Genomic DNA, 22,486 nt, shown 5'->3' with positions numbered 1-22,486 from the left:
CTCATGCCTAATTACAAAGGACAATTGGTGTTGAAATAAAATAAACGTATGGCTCTGTGGAGAGAGAGAGGAAGAAAAAATGAAAGTATTCAGCATTATTTTTATCACAGTTATATTATCACATATCCTCATGGAGGCTTACTTTTTATTTTTTATGATCCATTTATCATGATATTTTATGTAGAAATGAATGGTTCTTAAGGCCCATACAAGTTGGTTTGACCATAATGACTTGTTTGAGGTTGTAATATGGCACCAAACAACTTTGATTTGCTCAGGCTCATTTGGGGAATCTTGTGTTTTGTGATACAAATGCAGGAATATGTAAAGGGATCCACCATACTTGCATAGTAAAATGATACATGCAGTTATACACATGTATACACACACAAACATTTAACATATCTGCAGGATTTTTCTCACAGGGGCCTGAGCACAGTAGGACATGAGTGCTTCAGCCAGCATGCTGATTCTACTTCTATCTGTATGTACTGCTGTCTGCCATCTGCTGGTGAAATATCACTCATATACAGTAAAGATCACTTTTCTGTAGCAGATGGCAGACAGCTTTTCATACAGACTAGCTTACAACAGAAAGGTTTTATCCTGATAACTTTACTTCTATGTAGGATCCAGGGTCTGTGGAATAAAGGCATTTTGGATTCTGGAGTAAATCTAGGGTCTGTTCTGTAAATGTATTTTGTGGTCCATACTTCTCTGAATTATCTGAAGTGTATGAATTGATGCCAGTTAGGATATTCTACAAACCAACTGCATAGTGCTAGAATCAAACAACTCAATGGTCACTTTATAATGGTATTAGGTTTTTTGTATTTGCATAGTGGTTGTACACTTTTCCCTGACTGACAAGCTTTACTGTGTGATTATGTTTCCTTTTTTGTTGTTTTGTTTTTTATTCTGTCAGCTTGCTCCCTCAGCACTAACCAGCGGTACTGGCTGGTAGTGCGGGGGACACTGATCAGTTTGATGCTTGCCGTGCCCAGATCCGCCCCGCCGTTCGGCCGTAATCTTCTATTTTCGGTATGTGCTAATTAGGTGCTAACTTACACCTGCCAGGCTAACTGTCACTCTGACGTCAGCGTTTTTGGCTGCAGCGACGCTCAGCTCATCAATATTCCTCCCCTCCCTCCGCCTCTCCCTCTTCATTACAGAGCAGGGAGAAGACGGAGAGGCGGAAGGAGGGGAGGAATATTGAAGAGCTGGGGGGCGCTGCGGCCAAAAACGCTGACGTCAGAGTGCCAGTTAGCCTGGCCGGTGCAAGTTAGCACCTAATTAGCAGATACCGAAAATGGAATCCGGGCACGGTAAGCATCAAACTGATCAGCGTCCTCCGCACTACCAGCCAGTACCGCTGGTTAGTGCAGGGGAGCAAGCTGACAGTTTTCATTTAACATAACAAGGGGCATGTCTAAACAAAGAAAAGTTTACCACTTATCGCTGCCTTTACCCTCCCATCAGATATCAATCCTCAATCCACACCTATACATATAAATTGTACAAGGCTGTAATATCTTGAAGTATAAAAATTGATTTAGTTTTTCTCAAATCAAATTTTTAGTTTTAGAAAAGAAAACAAACAAAAGTAAACATTACAGTAAGCATAAAGGAATATGTGCTTGTAGCAGAGTATTAAAATGGACTGAAATCTCTTTCATACTTCTGAATGGGTTTTGTTTTGGTGACACAATTCATTGAGATTTAGGAAATAGTGATGAGCGGCATTGGCCATATTTGAATTTGGGATATTTCACGAATATATAGACAAATATTCGTCCTATATTCGTGAATTTCGCGTATTCGTTATATTCGTATATTCGAGGAAGAAAACAGTGATGGGGTGGGCAACTTTACTATTGGTTGTGTAAAGGGTTTCACTCTGGGATCGTCCTTTGCCGTAGCCAAAGGACACGTTTTTCCACAATAAACCGGCAAACAGCGAGTCCTTTCTGCAATTCTGGCTCCTCGCCAGGTTTATTAAACGGGGTGCAGGATAAACAAAATAAACAAAACATAAAAATAACTCCTAGGCCGTCTAGCCACTCACTACACATGTAGCATGCCCTGACTAATAACTGATGGGCTTTTCCCTGCCAGTTTAAACACAATAAGTCCTGCAGCCTTATAAGACACAGTTCACATTTGAACATAAAGTCCCATTCGTACAGCCACCTGCTATATGTTACAGGAGCCGCGTCTCTCACTCCGGGAGTCCATGCTTGTGTCCTCAGCAGCCCTTGCTGTGCCCGCCTGGCACTGGACACGGTGTCGCCCCCCTCTAACAGCCACTTCTGTCTAGGGTAGAGCCCAGATTATTCTGTTTCTCTTGCTTTTAAGGACACTTCCCCTTTCTGCTGCCTCATTGATTAGTCCACAGGTGGAGATTTCTGCAGGATCAGTGTGGGAAATGCACCCTTTCCTTGCCACACTGTCACATATCCCCCCCCCCCTCTGCTCAGACCACCGGGGATGAGCACTTGTCTTCAAAAGACAGTGAACACACGACCATGCATCTGTCCTTCTCTTTGGTCGAGTTAGCTGAAGTTGGTCCACTTTCTTCAACCTTTTGAGGTGGTAGTCCAGTAGAATGGTTGCTTTAGTAACACTGTCCTTTGTGCCCAGGAATACAAAGGGGACCATTCCCTCGTCTTGGGAGCTCTTCTTATCACTCTCAACTCTCACTCTAACAACCGCTGACTGGTCGACAACCTTCTGAATGTGTCTTCCTTTCTTCCCAATGACTTTTCCCACCAAGTTTGGGGGAACCAAGATTACCTTCTCAGCCAACTCCAGGCAACTTCTTGCCTTCTTCACAGCAACTTGGTTCTCACCATACACATGACACGTACATGTAACTTTATCAAGAACAACAGCAGTCACCCAAGGGATTCTCCTTGCTTGTTGTATATTTGTGCCACAAGTGCCGATTACTGAGCGCATCAAGTCTTTTCATACATCAAATTGCACATGGAATCTAGACACTGACAGACATAAGCTTTCCAGATTCTTTCTGGCTTCTTTGATCCTCAATATCACAGACAATTTTGTCTGAAGACTTCGGAAATGGATGTTACCCAACATGTTCACCCTCTTAATGGTAACTTCATTGGCAGACAAGATGACCAGCTGGGTATTCTCTGAGTCATAAGACACCGAAAAGGCTTCCACTGTCTTTGAAAAGACTTTATGAGCCCATTCCTTTACGCACATCTGCTGTAAGTCTTCAGGAACTTTCAGATTCACTTTATAGAAACTGTTCTTCACAACTGGTGTTCCAAAGACTTCCTTGGAGCCTCCTACCTTCTTCATGTTGCTCAAGGCAACGCCCTGGACACTGGCTGCAAACAAGGTAGTCCTTTCAGGCCTCTGCCTTCTCTCACCAAAGGCTGGACTGTAGTGTGAGCTTCTCTGGCCCCGACCATCCAAGTCTGTACTGCCTTTATTTTTCTGATCACGGACTCTGCATCCAGACTCCGGAGCTTCTTGTGAGACTTGCTTCAGATGCTTTGTTTCTTGAGCCCTTCGCTCAGACTTTGAAGAGGCATCCCATCTCCAGCAGCTTCTTCTGTAGACTTTCGGTTTTCATTCTGAGTTCTTCATACAACTGAGCAATTTGTGCTTCAAGTCTCCCAACGGCAAGTTTCTCTTTGTGCAGTTCTGCTGCAGCCTGGTCACTGCTTTCTTTTAGGACCTTCATGTCCCCTTCCAGCTTTAAGTTTTTCTGCTGCTCACTCTTGAGTTTAGAGGAGTTCACCTTCTCTCTTTCTAACAATTATGTCAAGTTATTGACAGTATCTTCCAGGGACAGCAGTTGTTGTCTCATCTGCTCATTGTCTTCACTCAGTAGTTCCATCTCGGACACTTTCTGCGCATAGATTTTTAGCTGAGCCTCTTGTTCGGAGATCTGCCTTCCCAGCAAATCCGAGGTAGCTGCATGAGACTTAATGTGCATTTCGGTCTGCGCCTCCAGGCTCTGCACCTTATGAGCCATTACCACTTTCTCCTTCTCGAGCTCTTCCATGGCTACCAACCTAACCTGGTGATCACTTTGTAGAGCCCGATATGCCTCAGACAGAACATTCACTTCTTCCTCCTTGAGTGACAACTGCTGGACCAGACTCTCCAATTCGCTCTCCTTGCTGGTCACATGACCCTGGGAGTGGAACAGTTCATCCTGCAGAGCCACAAGCTCACTTTGGCGGATCTCCATATCTTTCTGCATCTGAAGCTTCGCTTCTTTCTCTTTCTTCAAGTCTACAAGCGATTTTTCTTTGTCCTCCATCAGGTAATACACCTCTTCTTCTTTTTGTGCCAATTTCGAAGAAACCATCTGTAAGGTTTCTTCAAGATTCTGGATCTGCTCTCTTTTCTTACAAAGTCCAGCTCGGTTTTTCCGAGATCTCTTACTTACAGCGGTCTCTTCACTCTCGCTGCAGGAACTTGAGACATTCTCTTGTCTTCTGACCATCACCTGTCCTTGGCCTGTCTTTTCCTTTGAGCCAACTTGATCCAGCTCTTTTCCTCCTTTAGGAGTTGTCTTCCCATTTGCAAGGGACTTGGTCCCATGGGCCTTAGGGTAGTTCCCGGACAGTTTCTCGCTGTTTCTCTGCTCACTCGCAGACTTCTCTTTCACTTCAACATTATCTCTCTGCTGTCCATCAGAGACATCAAGGGCCTTGGGGTCTGCAACAACATCTGGTTTAGTGGTTCTACCTTCCCAGTCAGGATCCATCTCTGGTCCAGATGTCACATTTCCTTCACTCAGGACTCTGTCAGTGACAGTAAGCGCAGCACCCGTCTCCACGTGTACTTTCTTCAGCACTTTTGCTTTATCCACAGCCATCACTGTAGCTTCCTTTTCGGCCACCATCTTCCCTTCTAGATGACCACGCAATTTCAGCCCCCCTTTTGGCTCATCTTTAACTTGAGGATGGAGCCTATGTTCCAGAACCTGCTCCGTTTCTGTTTTTTGACAGGATCCGGACTGGTATGCAGAGACGACACTGGTGGTGGATCCTCTGTGTCAGTGAGGTGATGGCGTGGGCCGTACCAGGGGAACGGAATCTAAGGGGTTACTGGTCTTCACCAGAGCCCGCCGCAAAGCGGGATGGACTTGCAGCGGCAGGTAACCCCCAGGTCGGTCCTCCCAATAGCGACTCAACCTCACTGACAGCTGAGACAGGCGCGGTACACAAGGACTAGACAGAGGCGAGGTCAGACGTAGCAGAAGGTCAGGGCAGGCAGCGAGGTTCGTAGTCAGGGTCAACAGCAGGCGATCTGGGTACACAGGCTTGGGAACACACTAAAACGCTTTCACAGGGCACAAGGCAACAAGATCCGGTGAGGACAGGAAGGGGAAGTGGGTTTATGTAGTGTTTGGTGGTAATACACTGTTTGGGCCAGATACCAATTAGTGGTGCACTGGCCCTTTAAATTTCATAGAGCCGGCGAGCGTGCGCCCTAGAGAGCGGGGCCGCGCGTGCCGGGACCGAGCCGAAAGAGGTTGGGGCAGGTGAGCAGAACGGGATGCGACCCGCGGGCAGGCACGCCCCGCCGCGCGGATCGCATCCCCGCCGGGGGAATCAGAGCAGTGCTCCCGGTCAGCGAGTCTGACCTGGGCGCTGCGAACAGGAGATAAACGCCACGAGCGCTCCGGGGAGGAGCAGGGACCCGGAGCGCTCTGCGTAACAGTTTTATAGAAGACTCTGTTTCAGTAAGAGGCAAACTCTTCACTTGACTTCCCGGATCCTCTTGGACTTGACTCACAGTCTGTTCTTCAGCTCTCCCAGCAATCTAGCAGACCCCTATCTGACATGTGTCTAGTGACTGCTGATACTCCCCATCCTCAGCCTCTGCTGAGTGACTCTCAACTAGTGTGTGATGCAAGTCAAGTGTTTCTGTCTGGGCATGCTGGGATTTGTAGTTTTGCAACATCTGGAGGGCCAAAGATTGGAGAACACTGTGCGCTGGTTTCTAAACCATGGCCATCTAAGCCTACAACTACAACTACAACTCCCAGCATGCACAAAGATCAAACGACTGTCTCAGCATGCTGGGAGTTGTAGTTGTGTGCCTCCAGCTGTTGCATAACTACAACTCCTATCATGCCCTTCATCGATCAGTACATGCTGGGGGTTGTAGTTTTGCAACAGCGGGCGGTACACTGGTTGAAAAATACTGAATTAGGTAACAGAACCTGACTCAAGGATTTCCAACCAGTGTGCCACCAGCTGTTGCAAAAGTAAAACTCCCAGCATGCACGGTTTGTCAGTGCATGCTGTGAGTTATAGTTTTACAAAAGCTGGAGGTCCCCCCCCCCCCATGTGAATGTACAGGGTACAATCACACAGGCGGGGGTTTACAGTGAGTCTCCTGCTTCAAGTTTGAGCTGTGGCAAATTTTCCACCACAGCTCAAACTCCTAGCGGGAAACTCACAGTGATTCCCCACCCATGTAAATGTACCCTAAAAACACTACACTCCCTTCTCCTCCCCCAATAAAAATGAAAAACGTATCATACGGCAGTGTTTCCAAAACAGAGCCTCCAACTGGTGCAAAACAACAATTCCCAGCATTTCCGGACAGCCACTGACTGTCCAGGCATGCTGGGAGTGTAGCAACAGCGGTGGCACCCTGTTTGGGAATCACTGGCGTAGAATATTTTTGGTAGCAGAGGCCATTGTAATACTTGCACCCCCATGCAAATCCCTAATATAGGCCTCAAATGGGCATGGCGCTCTCTCACTTTGGAGCCCTGTTGTATTTTATGGGGAATTTCCGTACTCGGGTGCAATTGCATTACAAATTTTGCGGAGCTTTTTCTCCTTTTACCCCATATGAAAAGGAAAAGTTGGGGTCTACACCAGCCTGTTAGTGTAAAAAAAATATAATAATAAATACATTAACATGCTGGTGTTTCCCCATACTTTTCATTTTCACAAGAGGTAAAAGGAGAAAAAGACCTCCAAAATTTGTAACGCAATTTATCCTGAGTACAGAAATACCCCATAAGTGGACTTGAAATGCTCTGCAGGCGCACAACATGGCTCAGGAGTGACACCACACTATGTACATTTGAGGCCTAAATTGGTGAATTGCACAGGGGTGGCTGATTTTACAGCAAAAAAAAAATAATATCCACGTGTGACCCCATTTTGGAAACTACACCCCTCATTAAACATAACAAAGGGTATAGTGAGCCTTAACACCCCACAGGTGTTCGACGAATTTTCGTTAAATTTGGATGGGAAAATGGAAAGAAAAAATTCACAAAAATTCTGGTGTAACCCTAAATGTTTCATTTAGAGTAAGAACATACGCCAGATGTGGATGAAAAGTGCTCTGCGGGCACACTACAATGCCCAGAAGAGAAGGAGCTCCATTGGGCTTTTGGAGAGAGAATGTGTCCAGAATTTAGGCCATGTGTGTTTACAAACAGCCCCCCCCCCCCACATGTGACCTCATTTTGCAAACGACACCCCTCAAGTAATTTGAGCATTTGTGCGTAAAGTGAGAATTTGCGCCCCACAGGTGTCTGACAGATTTTTGGAACAGTGGTCTGTGAAAATGATTTTTTTTTTCATTTGCACAGCCCACTGTTCAAAAGATCTGGCAAATGCCAGTGGGGTTTAAATGCTCACTGCACCCCTTAATAAATGATGTGAGGGGTGTAGTTTCCAAAATGGGGTCACATGTGGAGGGTCCACAGTTCTGGCACCATGGGGGCTTTGTAAATGCACAAGCCCCCCGACTTCCATTCCAAACAAATTCTCTCTCCAAAAGCTCAATGGCGCTCCTTCTCCTCTGAGCATTGTAGTGCACCAACAGAGCACTTGACGTCCACACATGGGGTATTTCCATACTCATAAGAAATGGGGTTACAAATTTTGGGGGGCAATTTCTCCTATTACCCCTTGTAAAAATGTAAAATTTGGGGGAAAACCAGCATTTTAGTGAAAAAAAAATTAATTTACACATAATCTTTAACGGAAAAGTCGTTAAACACCTGTTAAGTTACTTGAAAGGTGTAGTTTCTAAAGTAATATGCCATGTGTTTTTTTTTTTTTTTGCTCTTCTGGCGCCATAGGGGCTTCCTAAATGTGACATGCCCTGCAAAAACCATTTCAGCGAAATTCCCTCTCTAAAATCCCATTGTCCTCTGAGCACTCTACTGCACCTGCAGAACATTTTACATCCACATATGAGGTATTCCTTATTCGAGAGAATTTGGATTACAAATTTTGGGGGGATTCCTCTGCTTTTACCCATTGTAAAAATTCAAAAAATGGCTCTACAAGAACATGCGAGGGTAAAAAATTAATATTTAGAATTTTCTCCTTCACTTTGCTGCTATTCCTGTGAAACAACTAAAGGGTTAACAAACTTGTCATTTTGAATTCTTTGAGGGGTGAAGTTTTTATAATGAGGTCATTTATGGTGTATTTCTAACATGAAAGCCCCTCAAATCCACTTCAAACAGAACTGAACTGAAAAATTCTGATTTTGAAATTTTCGTGAAAAATTGGAAAATTGCTGCAATACTTTGAAGCCCTCTTATGACTTCAAAAAGTAAAAACATGTCAACTTTATGATGCCAACATAAAGTAGACATATTGTATATGTGAATCAATATATCATTTATTTGGGATGTACATTTTTCTTATAAGCAGAGAGTTTCAAAGTAAAAAAAAAAATTCTACATTTTAAAATTTTTCATAAAATTTTTGAATTTTTCACCAAGAAATTATACAAGCTTCGCCAAATATTTACCACTAACATAAAGTCGAATATGTCATGAAAAAAACATTCTCGGAATCAGAAGGATTAGGAAAAGCATCCAAAAGTTAATAATGCTTAAAATGACAGTGGTCAGATGCGCAAAAAATGCTCTGGTCTTTAATGGGTAGCTCCCACCATCCTATATATTTTTTTTCTGTCCCTGCCTATTTCCCATTTCTCCCTAACCCCCTCCCTGCTTTAATTTTTTTTTACTATATTAAAAAAGGTATTTTTGTCTGCCTGGTAGTGTGCTCACTACCAGGCAGACTTTCCCAGCAGGCAGACGTCACTGATGCCTGCTGGGACCGACCCCTTCTGCCCTTAGTTCACTATACAGGGTGCCTCCAGCTGTTTCACCACTACAACTCCCAGCTTGCCCTGACATCTATTGGCTCTCAGGGCATGCTGGGAGTTGTTGTGGGGAAACAGCTGGAGGCACCCTGTGTTGAAAACAATAAGTTAGGGCCATGGGCGCAGCGTGGCGCTACCCCGTTCCCTCCAGCACTAAGTTGCCCCCCTGTGTTGACACCCCGATCCCCACAACCCCCGTGTTGAAACCCCGATCCCTGCAACCCCCGTGTTGAAACCCCGATCCCCGCAACCCCCGTGTTGAAACCCCGATCCCCATATGTACAAACTGCAGAGTCCAGCAGCATCAGCGGCGTGCAGGGGCAGTATCAGCGGCGTGGTGCGGGAGGAGTGGCCGGCGCCTGAGGCCAGGGAGCCAATGCGCTCGCTCCCTGCCTGACAGGCAGGCAGGGAGCGAGCGCAGGCTGACAGGCAGGCAGGGAGCGAGCACAGGCTGAATGAATTAGGACCGATGCCCGGCTGGCATCAGTCTGAATTCAGGCGTGACATCATGCCAGCCTGCAGCCAGCCACTAGGAGGGAGACCCCCTAGTGGCCGGTTTTCAAATGTTAATTTAAACATTTTAATAAAAAAAAAATAATTATGAAAATATATTAGAGATATGTTGTAGTACATATGTACTACAACATATAAAAAAAAAATGTTTAGGACAGTGCCCATTTAAGGTCATAATCGGCTGTGTCCTTAAGGGGTTAAAGGTACAGTGCAACATAACATAAATTAACAGACAAAGATTATAATGAATATTACAGCATCGCCTGAGCAGCAGTGCCCATCATAGACAACTGAAGCAATGCTTACCTGACAGGACGGTACTGGAACACCATATTTTGGTATAAAATAAGTCATGTCATTACAAAGTACAATTGGTGACACAAGAAACAAGCCCTTATATGGGTCTGTAGGTGCAAAATTGAAAGCTTTATGATTTTTAGAAGGGAAGGAGGAAAAAACTAAAGTTACAAAAATGAAAATTAGCCTCGCCCTTAAAAGGGTACTCCGGTGGTTAATTTTTTTTTTACTATATGGCATCTTTGTAAGTTTTGCTTACTGGGAGTTGTAGATTTGCAACAGCTGGAGGCACACTGGTTGGGAAACACTGTTCTAGCCTATTCAGCATTCACATCATGTTACACCAGTGTTTCCCAGCCAGTGTGCCTCCAGCTGTTGCAAAACTACAACTCCTAGCATGCCCAAAGGCTGTCAGGGCATGCTGGGAGTTGTAGTTTTGCAACACCTGGAGGCAACCTGGTTGGGAAACACTGGTGTATGCCCTACAGAGGTGTGGTGAACTACAACCCCCAGGAGACTACAGTGATAGCATGCTGGTGTTATACCACAGACTGAAGACTCCTGAATGACACATGCTGGGAGTTGTAGTACCTTTTGTGTGTGTATGACAGTGTATCCCAACCAGGGCTGATTATATTAGTGTGCTGTGTATAAGGGGGCTGACCCGGGAAAATAGTAAGATGGGTAAAGGGTGGAACAAACAAACACAAAAAAAAAGGTGCCGCCCCAAACCAGCAAGGCATATGGCATGCTGGGATTTGTAGTTTTCTGCACAGCAAGAAACAGGAAATAGAAGCAAAGATGGGAAAACAAAGTGAGGGATAAAAAGACAACAAAGAACAGAAATAGAGTAGGCTAAACAACAAGAATAGAAATGAAACAAAACAAATAGGGTAAGTCAAAAACGGAAAAACATGTTGACCACCAGAGTACCCCTTTATGGTCAAAATGGACTTGGTCCTTAAGGGGGTAAATGCTAAATCCCAGGTGGCAAGGGTGTACATGTATGTCTGATGTTGTTTAAAGGTTAGGAGAGTTCTGCTGTAAGGTTGGGATTAAAGGGCAGCCAGCACAGAACACACTACAATCAGCTCCCCAAGAATGATCCTAACAAACATTAGTTTCTACAGCAACTCAGACACAGCATATGACAATCACCCCTGCTAGCAATGTCAGCCATTTTGGCTCACATAACTAGCACCTCTGAAACCAAGAACATGAGAAAATTTTGGTATCCACACAAATGCAATAATCTGTACAATACACTTTTTTTTTCTTAAAAAATACATTATTTGAATGTTATTGTTTGCATACAAGATAATACCACTTAAAAAACAAAAAAAATCTTGTTTTCAAAACAAAATAGCATAGTTTTCAGAATAGTAAAAAGTATACTGAGTGTTTTTAATTCAAAGAGGTTGTCTGGAATTAGGAACAATCAACTATTTTTTTCCCTTAAAGATTACCTGTCATGATCTTGTTACGTTTTATAATCCTCCCAGTTAACTGCACCCATCATGATAAACCCCCCCCCCGCCTTTATTTTTATTATTTGTTAGTTTTCTACCTTGATATTTCTCTGTATTTTCTGCTCCGTCTCAGTTACATTCACAGACAGGGAAGGGGTATTACCGAGCAGATGTGACATCATCTGAAGCCATACAGGGGAGAACTTCCTCCCTCACTCTGCTACACACAGCCGAGAGCAGTTTAGTGTGTGAGATGAGCTCTAATTGGATAAGGTTGCACCCCCCCCCCCCCATCAGGATTTCCGGTTTTTGGATTTCTGCCAGGTCAGCAGGAGTCCAAAGTTTGTACAAGAGATAGGGGAAATGTGCTTTGGATAGGTAGGCAGACACCTAGTGGCAGCTTTTTTAAACACAATTAAAACATAGAAAACTTCATTTTTTTAAAACAAAGTACATTAGATTTTTCATTGGCCATAAGGAGTGCAATAGCAAAAAAATTTTTAATGAGAGTGCCCATTTAAACAATGGCTCAGCTTTAACACAAGTTTCAATACAAGACACAGGTCCCCCAATCTTCTCTCATCTTTCCTGCTTACAAAAGATGGCCATGGACCTTCCGGCTCAGCCGGTCAATGGCCAAGATAAGTAACAGCAGACTGAAAGGGCAGGTCCTGAACTAAGAATTCCTCCACAACCCCCAACCTAGCAGTATATTATTAAAATGAAAGGCTGGAAAAACCCTTTAAATGTTATGACAATGTAGTTGGAGTCAATACAACTCTTCTGTTAACTAAATAATTATGTAATGTTTTCTTTTCTTTAATTAAAAAAATGTCAGCATTTGTGAGCAAACACAGAATCAAAAATCACCGGCTTTAAATACAGAATACAAACAGTAGGTTGCTTTTACTACATTTTTTGCTCTAAAGTTGCTATTTCCCTTATTGTACATCAAATGAAATTTAAGTTGCTCTGAAGAATCGAGGTTTTGTTTCTCTGAATTTTTCTGCCTGTAGTAAATTGACTATAATGTTTCCATATCTTAGCTGACTCAGAAGAACATCCAACAACATTAGACCAATGTACTCTCATAGCACGAGAGAATAATAGCTGAATAAATAGAGTTTGCCTCTCAGAATGCCACAGATACAAACACAAAATCAAATAACTTAGTTGTATATTAACAGTATGTGCTTGAGCCCAGCTGTATGTACTTCAGATTGAGCGGCTCTTTTTATTTTATTTTTATTGAAAATATACAATAATTTCAGATTTGCCAATTTTCACATAAGGTTGAATACAATGAAATGATAAAGACTATTAACCCCTTTTCAACACATGTATACTGTACAGGGTTTCCTTGGTTTACCACAGTGCCTAAATTAATCTCGGTATTTAGTGTCAAACTAAATAGTTTATTGAAGGTACAGAACATAGGTGCAAGCAACAAACATAACGTACCCAAGCCGAGGCGCGGTGAGTGTAATCATTAAGCATTAAAGGGGTACTCCGGTGAAAACCTTTTTTCTTTTAAATCAACTGGTGGCAGAAAGTTAAACATATCTGTAAATTACTTCTATTAAAAAATCTTAAACCTTCCTGTACTTATTAGCTGCTGAATACTACAGAGGAAATTCTTTTCTTTTTGGAATGCTCTCTGATGACATCACGAGCACAGTTCTCTCTGCTGACGTTATTATAATAATAATAACGCTTTATTTATTGTTGTCCTTAGTGGGATTTGAACCCAAGTACCCAGCACTCCAAGGCAACAGTGCTAACCACTGAGCCACCATGCTGCCCTTAGCATACATCTGCTATGCATGATTGCTAAAATGGACAGAGATGTCAGCAGAGAGCACTGTGCTCGTGATGTCATCAGTGTTCCAAAAAGAAAGGAATTTCCTCTGTAGCATTCAGCAGCTAATAAGTACTGGAAGGATTAAGACTTTTTTAATAGAAGTAATTTACAAATATGTTTAACTTTCCGCCACCAGTTGATTTAAAAGAAAAAAGGTTTTCACCGGAGTACCCCTTTAAATACAAAAATAAATAAAATAAAGAAATAAAGAAATAATAAACCAGGGAGTTCATCTCGATATTTATGTGGTCATGCTGTAAAAAATTTTTAGTACTTAAATTGTTATATACAAGTAATAGAAGAGTGGATGGGCCTAGTGGAGAGCACTTTGTCAATAGGCAAAGGGGTTCTAATAATTTTTTTATTGCTTATATTTGTTAAATATACGTATTTATGTGATGTTAATAGTGATTTTTATCTTATTTGTATCTCATAAGCTGATACAAAATGATGTATAATATTTATGGTAATACCTGTGCCTATGTATATTGAGATGTGTCCGGCTATGTGTATTTGAAAGTCTTCTTTGGTGTTCTCTGGACTTTGTGCCCTGCCGGATAGGGAATTGCGCTTTTATTTATTAATCAAATAATACCCAATTATCCTTTATGCCCCAGGTTTAGTTGTGTATCTAGATTACAGTGTCTGATCACTCATGCTGCCATCCCGCTTGCTCTGACCTCAAGTCTACATTCTGCCGGCGTAACTTCTCTCAGCAACCAATCACATGAACAAGAGCTTAACATGACTTCTGGGTATTGCGACTTTACAGAGTAAACGAACATACTCGCTGAATTATTAGCTTGAAACACAGGTGTTTCAGTGACCACACGTTCTAGGTGTATGATTGTGATTGGTTAAGGTTTTACAAATATACCCTGACCTATTTGAAGGATGCTACACCCTAAACAATGTACATGATTTTGATTGCTTAACCCCTTAAGGACCCAGCCATTTTACACCTTAGGACCCGGCCATTTTTTGCACATCTGACCACTGTCACTTTAAACATTAATAACTCTGGAATGCTTTTAGTTATCATTCTGATTCCGAGATTGTTTTTTCGTGACATATTCTACTTTAACTTAGTGGTAAAATGTTTTGGTAACTTGCATTCTTTCTTGGTAAAAAATCCCCAAATTTGATGAAAAATTTGAAAATTTTGCATTTTTCTAACTTTGAAGCTCTCTGCTTGTAATGAAAATGGATATTCCAAATATTATTTTATTCACATATACAATATGTCTACTTTATATTTGCATCATAAAGTTGACGAGTTTTTACTTTTGGAAGACACCAGAGGGCTTCAAAGTATAGCAGCAATTTTCCAATTTTTCACAAAATTTCCAAAATCACAATTTTTCAGGGACCAGTTCAGGTTTGAAGTGGATTTGAAGGGTCTTCATCTTAGAAATACCCCAAAAATGACCCCATAATAAAAACTGCACCCCCCAAAGTATTCAAAATGACATTCAGTCAGCATTTTAACCCTTTAGGTGTTTCACAGGAATAGCAGCAAAGTGAAGGAGAAAATTCACAATCTTCATTTTTTACACTCGCATGTTCTTGTAGACCCAATTTTTGAATTTTTACAAGGGGTAAAAGGAGAAAATGTATACTTATATTTGTAGCCCAATTTCTCTCGGGTAAGCACATACCTCATATGTCTATGTAAACTGTTCGGCGGGCGCAGTAGAGGGCTCAGAAGGGAAGGAGCGACAAGGGGATTTTGGAGCGTACGTTTCTCTGAAATGGTTTTTGGGGGGCATGTTGCATTTAGGAAGCCCCTATGGTGCCAGAACAGGAAAGAAAAACACATGGCATACCATTTTGGAAACTAGACCCCTTGAGGAACGTAACAAGGAATAAAGTGAGCCTTAATACCCCACAGGTGTTTCACGACTTTTGCATATGTAAATTTTTTTTTTTTTAAATTCAATAAAATGTGTGTTTCCCCCCAAATTTCACATTTTTGCAAGGGTTAATAGCAGAAAATACCCCCCCAAAATTTGTAACCCCATCTCTTCTGAGTATGGAGGTACCCCATAAGTTGACATGAAGTGCACTATGGGCGAACTACAATGCTCAGAAGAGAAGGAGTCATATTTGGCTTTTTGAGAGCAAATTTTTCTCGGGGGCATGTCGCATTTAGGAAGCCCCAATGGTGCCAGAACAGCAAAATAACCCCCACATGGCATACCATTTTGGAAACTAGATCCCTTGAGGAACGTAACAAGGGGTACAGAGAACATTTACCCCCCACTGGTGTCTGTCAGATCTTTGGAACAGTGGGCTGTACAAAATTTTTCATTTGCGCAGCCCACTGTTCCAAAGATCTGTCAGACACCAGTGGGGTGTAAATTCTCACTGCACCCCTCATTACATTCCGTGAGGGGTGTAGTTTCCGAAATGGGGTCACATGTGTTTTTTTTTTTTTTGCGTATGTCAAAACTGCTGTAACAATCAGCCACCCCTGTGCAAATCACCTCAAATGTACATGGTGCACTCTCCCTTCTGAGCCTTGTTGTGCGCCCCCAGAGCACTTTGCGCCCACATATGGGGTATCTCCGTAGTCGGGAGAAGTTGTATTACAAATTTTGGGGGCTTTTTTTTCCCTTTTACCTCTTGTCAAAATGAAAAGTATAGGGCAACACCAGCATGTTAGTGTAAAAAATTTATTTTTTTACACTAACATGCTGGTGTAGACCCCAACTTCACCTTTTCATAAGGGGTGAAAGGAGAAAAAGCCCCCCAAAATTTGTAAGGCAATTTCTCCCGAGTATGGCGATACCCCATATGTGGCCCTAAACTGTTGCCTTGAAATACGACAGGGCTCCGAAGTGAGAGCGCCATGTGCATTTGAGGCCTGAATTAGGGATTTGCATAGGGGTGGACATAGGGGTATTCTATGCCAGTGATTCCCAAACAGGGTGCCTCCAGCTGTTGCAAAACTCCCAGCATGCTTGGACAGTCAACGGCTGTCCGGCAATACTGGGAGTTGTTGTTTTGCAACAGCTGGAGGCTCCATTTTGAAAACAGTGGCGTACCAGACGTTTTTCATTTTTATTGGGGAGGGGAGGGGGGCTGTGTAGGGGTATGTGTATATGTAGTGTTTTTTTACTTTTTATTTTATTTTGTGTTAGTGTAGTGTAGTGTAGTGTTTTTAGGGTATAGTCACACGGGCAGGGGGGGTTACAGCGATTTTCCCGCTGCGAGTTTGAGCTGCCGGGCAAAATTTGCTGCATCGCAAACTTGCAGCCTGATACTCACTGTAAGCCCCCTGCCCATGTGAATGTACCCTGTACATTCACAAGGGGGGGCCTCCAGCTGTTACAAAACTACAACTCCCAGCATGCACAGTCTATCAGTGCATGCTGGTAGTTATAGTTTTGCAACAGCTGAAGGCACACGGGTTGGGAAACACTGAGTTAGGAAACAGACAATGTTTCCCAACCAGTGTGCCTCCTGTTGTTGCAAAACCACAACTCCCAAACATTCTCAGGCATGCTGGGAGTAGTAGTTTGCAACATCTGGAGGACTACAGTTTGCAGACCACTAATACAGTGGTTCCCAATCTGTGCCCTTCCAGATGTTGCAAAACTACAACTCCCAGTATGCCAAAACTGTCCAGGCATGCTGGGAGTTGTAGTTCTGCAACATCTGAAGGGCCAGATGTTACAGAACTACAACTCCCAGCATGCCTGGACAGTAAGGGCATCCTGAGGATGTGTAGTTTTGCAACATCTGGAAGGGCACAGTGGTCTCCAAACTGTGGACCTCCAGATGTTGCAAAACTGCAACTCCCAGCATGCCCAGATGCCAAGGGCTGTCTGGGCATGCTGGGAGTTGTAGTATATAGGGTCCCAATACAGCAATGCATGTCGCTTTACGGCGACGTGCATTGCTGTAAAGGGCCCGACCGCGGCTGAAGATCTACTCACCTGTCGCCGCCGCCGCCATCTTCCTCGCCGGGATCCGGGATGAGGTATCCGGTCCCCAGCACTCCCCCTTCCCCGCCGCATCCTCCGGTCTTCCTCCCGTCCTCTCCGGACTTCAAGGGTCCGGGCAGGATGGGAGGAAGTAACCGCCCCCCCCCCCCCTGCGATTGGTCGGTTAACTAACCGACAGATCGCAGGATATAGGAGGAGGTGGCCGGCTTGCCACCTCGCTCCTATGCTTTAGCATGGTCCTGGCTGTCTGCGAAGCCGGGATCATGCGAAATTACCGGGCGGTCGGGTCCCAGAGACCCGATCAGCCCGGTATCGCCGCAGATCGCAAGGGCGATTTCCCTTGCGATTTGCGGCGATCGCCGACATGGGGGGCCTACATGGCCCCCCTCGGCATTTGCCCTGGATCCCTGCTGAAGGATTTCAGCAGTGATCCGCTTCCGATCTCCGCCGGGTGAGCGGCGGAGACCGGGAAAAGACATGACGTATGCATACGTCATGGGTCCTTAAGACCCAGGGTGTGATGACGTATGCATACGTCATGGGTCCTGAAGAGGTGAAATAAGTGTTATGGTATTTTATTATATTCAGTTAAGTGTATCCATTTTTTCAGTAGTTTATATGTATTGCATTTAAAAAACTCTGCTCTGCAACCTTGTACTGAAATGTAGCATATTGGATATTATACTATTGGGTGATAATTGATCCTCCTACATGGGAGTCCGTTTGGGAAGTATAATGCAACTCTTAGACAGGATCTGTGCCAATTAAAGAATGTGTAAGTGTTTCTGTATTACACATTATACTCTGTTAAAAAAATAAGTTGTATACAGTAGATCATGGCCAACCTGTGGTGTGGGTGCAAAAAGATTACTATGTTTGATGGCTACTTTGCTGTGACGACCTGTTTATTGGAATAGCCTCCAGACTTTAATCTACACGCGAGATCTCTCAACTGATTTTAATATATTTCTTGGTAAGTACAATTTTGTTATACATATATCATTTTAAAAAAAAATTGTTTAATGCAGCAGTACATCTTGCAGTAAAACATGCACATATGTCCAAACACACAGTCAGCTTTAGGGGGCAAAAAGATCTACATGAAAAACAGGTAATGAATTGTTATTTTGACAATGTTAACATTATTGTATACTCCACATGAATTAAAAAATAATTAGGTTGCACCACATGCAGGCTTAATGTGAGGGCACTCCATCACCTTAACAATATCAGTAACACTTCCCTTACAAATAAATGCGGTGCATCACTTTACTTTCTAAATGTGCATGATGGTCAAGTACAGTAAGTACCTTTAAAATCTATGCCATCAAAAATATAAGGTTTAACCCCTTAATGACCACGGACGTATATTTACGTCTGTAAAATAGACAGGTGAGATCGGCACTACTCAGTCTGTGATCGTGGGACTCGTGGAAAAAGGGTAACTGGTTGGGCTGCTTCTGTGAAACCTTAGTGGTGCTCTGACTGAACGTGAAGCTGTAGTCTTATAACAATAGAATAAGAAAGAAGTCGGCGACTCACCGGAGCTGATTTTCAAGCAGTTTCTTCTTTATTGGTACTCACATACATGGGGAGAGAAAGATGTACAGGGGGTACAGCTGTCTGGCTACGGGACCGTTTCACATGTTCCACATGCTTCGTCTGGCCTAAGCTGAGTAACTAACACGTGACTCTAAATACAGGTAAGGACCTCCTATTATCACCTGGTGACACATAGTCAGTGACGGAAAAGATGGGTGGTAACTATAATAGTATTAATCCATCTATAGAAGTTAAAATCATGTAATACAAAACTGTGTAGAAAAGTAACTTTAAAAGCATGGGGCTAGATCAACTCGATCATTCAGATCCAGAGGGCCAGTTGCTTCCATTTTTAAAATCCAATAGGTTTCTCTCTGAAGTAAATACTTGTCACGTGATATACCTGGTCTATGCTCCACTCTTTCTATTCCTGCAAAGGATATGGCTTCTGGATTTGCTCCGTGCGCTTCGACTATGTGGTTAATCAGACGCGGCGCACCTTTTCGGGTGCGTAAAGAATAAATATGTTCGCGTATGCGATTAAATAGAGGTCTGATGATAATAATTACAACTTTTGCATTGGTAGTTACCTACAGGGACATAATATAAAAAAAATAAAACACTGGGTGATGCTTTGAAAAATCACACAAAAAAATCCAGAATTACAAAAGGATCTTGGTTTAATGATATTGTCCCTGTAGGTAACTACCAATGCAAAAGTTGTAATTATTGTAAACTGAACAAAGGTATAAAAACTATGCGCATAGGATCCGTAACACACACGGTAAATACCCTCATTACTTGTAGCACAAAATATGTTGTGTATGTAATATTCTGCCCGTGCGGCTTTTTCTATGTGGGAAAAACTATCAGACCTCTATTTAATCGCATACGCGAACATATTTATTCTTTACGCACCCGAAAAGGTGCGCCGCGTCTGATTAACCACATAGTCGAAGCGCACGGAGCAAATCCAGAAGCCATATCCTTTGCAGGAATAGAAAGAGTGGAGCATAGACCAGGTATATCACGTGACAAGTATTTACTTTAGAGAGAAACCTATTGGATTTTAAAAACGGAAGCAACTGGCCCTCTGGGTCTGAATGATCGAGTTGATCTAGCCCCATGTTTTTAAAGTTACTTTTCTACACAGTTTTGTATTACATGATTTTAACTTCTATAGATGGATTAATACTATTATAGTTACCACCCATCTTTTCCGTCACTGACTACGTGTCACCAGGTGATAGGTTAATAGGAGGTCCTTACCTGTATTTAGAGTCACGTGTTAGTTACTCAGCTTAGGCCAGACGAAGCATGTGGAACATGTGAAACGGTCCCGTAGCCAGACAGCTGTATCCCCTGTACGTCTTTCTCTCCCCATGTATGTGAGTACCAATAAAGAAGAAACTGCTTGAAAATCAGCTCCGGTGAGTCGCCAACTTCTTTCTTATTCTATTGGTATATTTACGTCTGTGGCCGGCTCCCGCGATATAACGCGTGGTCACGCGGATACCACATGTCATATCGGGTCGATCTCAGTATGTAACTGAAGCCGGGACCCGGGGCTAATAGAGCGCAGCAGCGATTGTGGTGCCGCACACTATTAACCCTTTAGACAAAGTTGAACGCCACATCTAAAACAAAAGTAAAACCTTCCCGGCTGCTCAGTGGGGCTGATTGGGACCACCGCAGTGAAAATGTGGTGTCCCGAACAGCTAGGACGCGAGCGGAGGGTCACTCACCTTCCTCCGGCATGTCCGATCGGCGATTGATAGCTCCAAGCCTGAGATTCAGGCTTGAGCCATCGACTGTCGATAACACTGATCAATGCAAAGCTATGGCTTTGCAGTGAACAGTTCCGGCAATCATTGTATGCTATAACATTGCAAAAAAAAAGTGTAAAAAAAAAAAGTTAATAAATGTGATTTAACCCTTTCCCTAATAAAAGTCCAAATCACCCCCCTTTTCCCATTTAAAAAAAAAACAACATGTAAATAAAAATAAATATAAACATGTGGTATCGCCGCATGCATAAATGTCCGAACTATAAAAAAAATACCATTAATTTAACCTCAGGGTCAATGGCATACACACAAAAAAATTACAAAGTCCAAAATAGTGTATTTTTTTATTTTAAATTTCTCTGCATGTAGTTATGATTTTTTCCAGAAGTAATACAAAATCAAACCTATATAAGTAGGGTATCATTTTAATCGTATGGACCTACAGAATAAAGATTAGGTTTCATTTTTACTGAAAAATTCACTGTGTGGAAATGGAGGCCCCCAAAATTTACAAAATTGTGTTTTTTCTTCAATTTCGTCGCACAATAATTTTTTTCTGTTTCGCCCTAGATTTTGATTCTATTATATGGTAGTCTTGATAAATACAATGGCCCTTATTTACTAAGAGTGAAGTGTAGGTTTCTTTGTGGGTTTTGATTCCCTACAATTTATTTTCCACGGTATTTACTAAGGTTTCCCTACATTTTCCACTTTCCCTACACTTTGCTTTTTTTTACACATGCTTTGATCTATCTGGTTTTCCTCATCTCAAATCCACCACATTTTATGTGGAAACCTAAGTAAATATGTAGTTTTCTTTGTGAAAATATCGGGAACACGCCCCTTTTCGGAGACCACACTACCTTTCCTGGCGGTCACGCCCCATTTTCAGGTTTTCTTACCAAAATGGAGAGTTAGTCGGCGTGTTTTCAATTCTGGCGCAAAATCTGGAGCAGACAGAATTTCTGGCGCAACACGACAAAATCTGGTGCACAACCCGACAAAACATGTCGGGTTTGCAATACTAAATGATGGCCAATGTCTCAGTGTATACAGTGTTACACTATAATGTATGATGGTTTTAACTTACAAATGCTTTTAAATTACAATTATTGGTATCAAAATGTTTTCTCATGAATTTTACTCAGTCTTATGATGAGAGTATTTTAGCAATGATGTCATGGGGGTATCTGTGAAAAAGCGCAGATACACTCAGAACACCATGATTCTGCAAATTCTTTCAAATCCTGTAAGGAAAAAACATCTCTAAAAGACAGCCGATCAGCCATTTTTTTTTTACCCTTAAAAGAGTACTCCACTGGAAAACATTTTCTTCTAAATCAACTGGTGTCAGAAAGTTAAACAGATTTGTAAATTACTTCTATTAAAAAATCTAAATCCTTCCCGTACTTATTAGCTGCTTATTGCTCCAGAGAAAGTTCTTTCCTTTTTAATTTATTTTCTGTCTGACCATAGTGCTCTCTGCTGACACTTCTGTCCATTTCAGGAACTGTCCGTAGCAGGATAGGTTTACTATGGAGATTTTCTCCTACTTTAGACAGTTTTTAGAATAGACAGATGTGTCATCAGAGAGCACTGTGGTCAGACAGTAAGGAAGTTCAAAAACAAAAGAACTTCCTCAGTTGTACACAGCAGCTGATAAGTACTGGAAGGGTTAAGATTTTTTTTATAGAAGTCAATTACAAATCTGGTAAACTTTCTGACACCAGTTGATTTAAAAGAAAATGTTTTCCAGTGTAGTACCCCTTTAAGCTCACAGCCTGTTTTAGCTTTGAGGACACAGCCATTCTTATTTTTCATCGTCACCTATTAACCTCTTAACCCCTTAAGGACCGGAGGTTTTTCCGTTTTTGCATTTTCGTTTTTTGCTCCTTGCCTTTAAAAAATCATAACTCTTTC

The 22,486-nt window shown here is 42.5% G+C and overlaps 1 pseudogene; it reads right to left on the bottom strand.

Moving 5' to 3' along the window:
- Window positions 1-601: 601 nt before the first annotated feature.
- On the bottom strand, window positions 602-3,327 carry LOC130357435 (fragile X messenger ribonucleoprotein 1 homolog; annotated as a pseudogene).
- Between the last annotated feature and the right edge of the window lie 19,159 nt (window positions 3,328-22,486).

This window comes from Hyla sarda, chromosome 2 (assembly GCF_029499605.1).
Source record: "Hyla sarda isolate aHylSar1 chromosome 2, aHylSar1.hap1, whole genome shotgun sequence".
In the NCBI taxonomy this organism is placed as follows: Eukaryota; Metazoa; Chordata; class Amphibia; order Anura; family Hylidae; genus Hyla; species Hyla sarda.
Note: the sequence above shows the minus strand (reverse complement) of the source record. Positions and strands in the feature narration are given on the sequence as shown.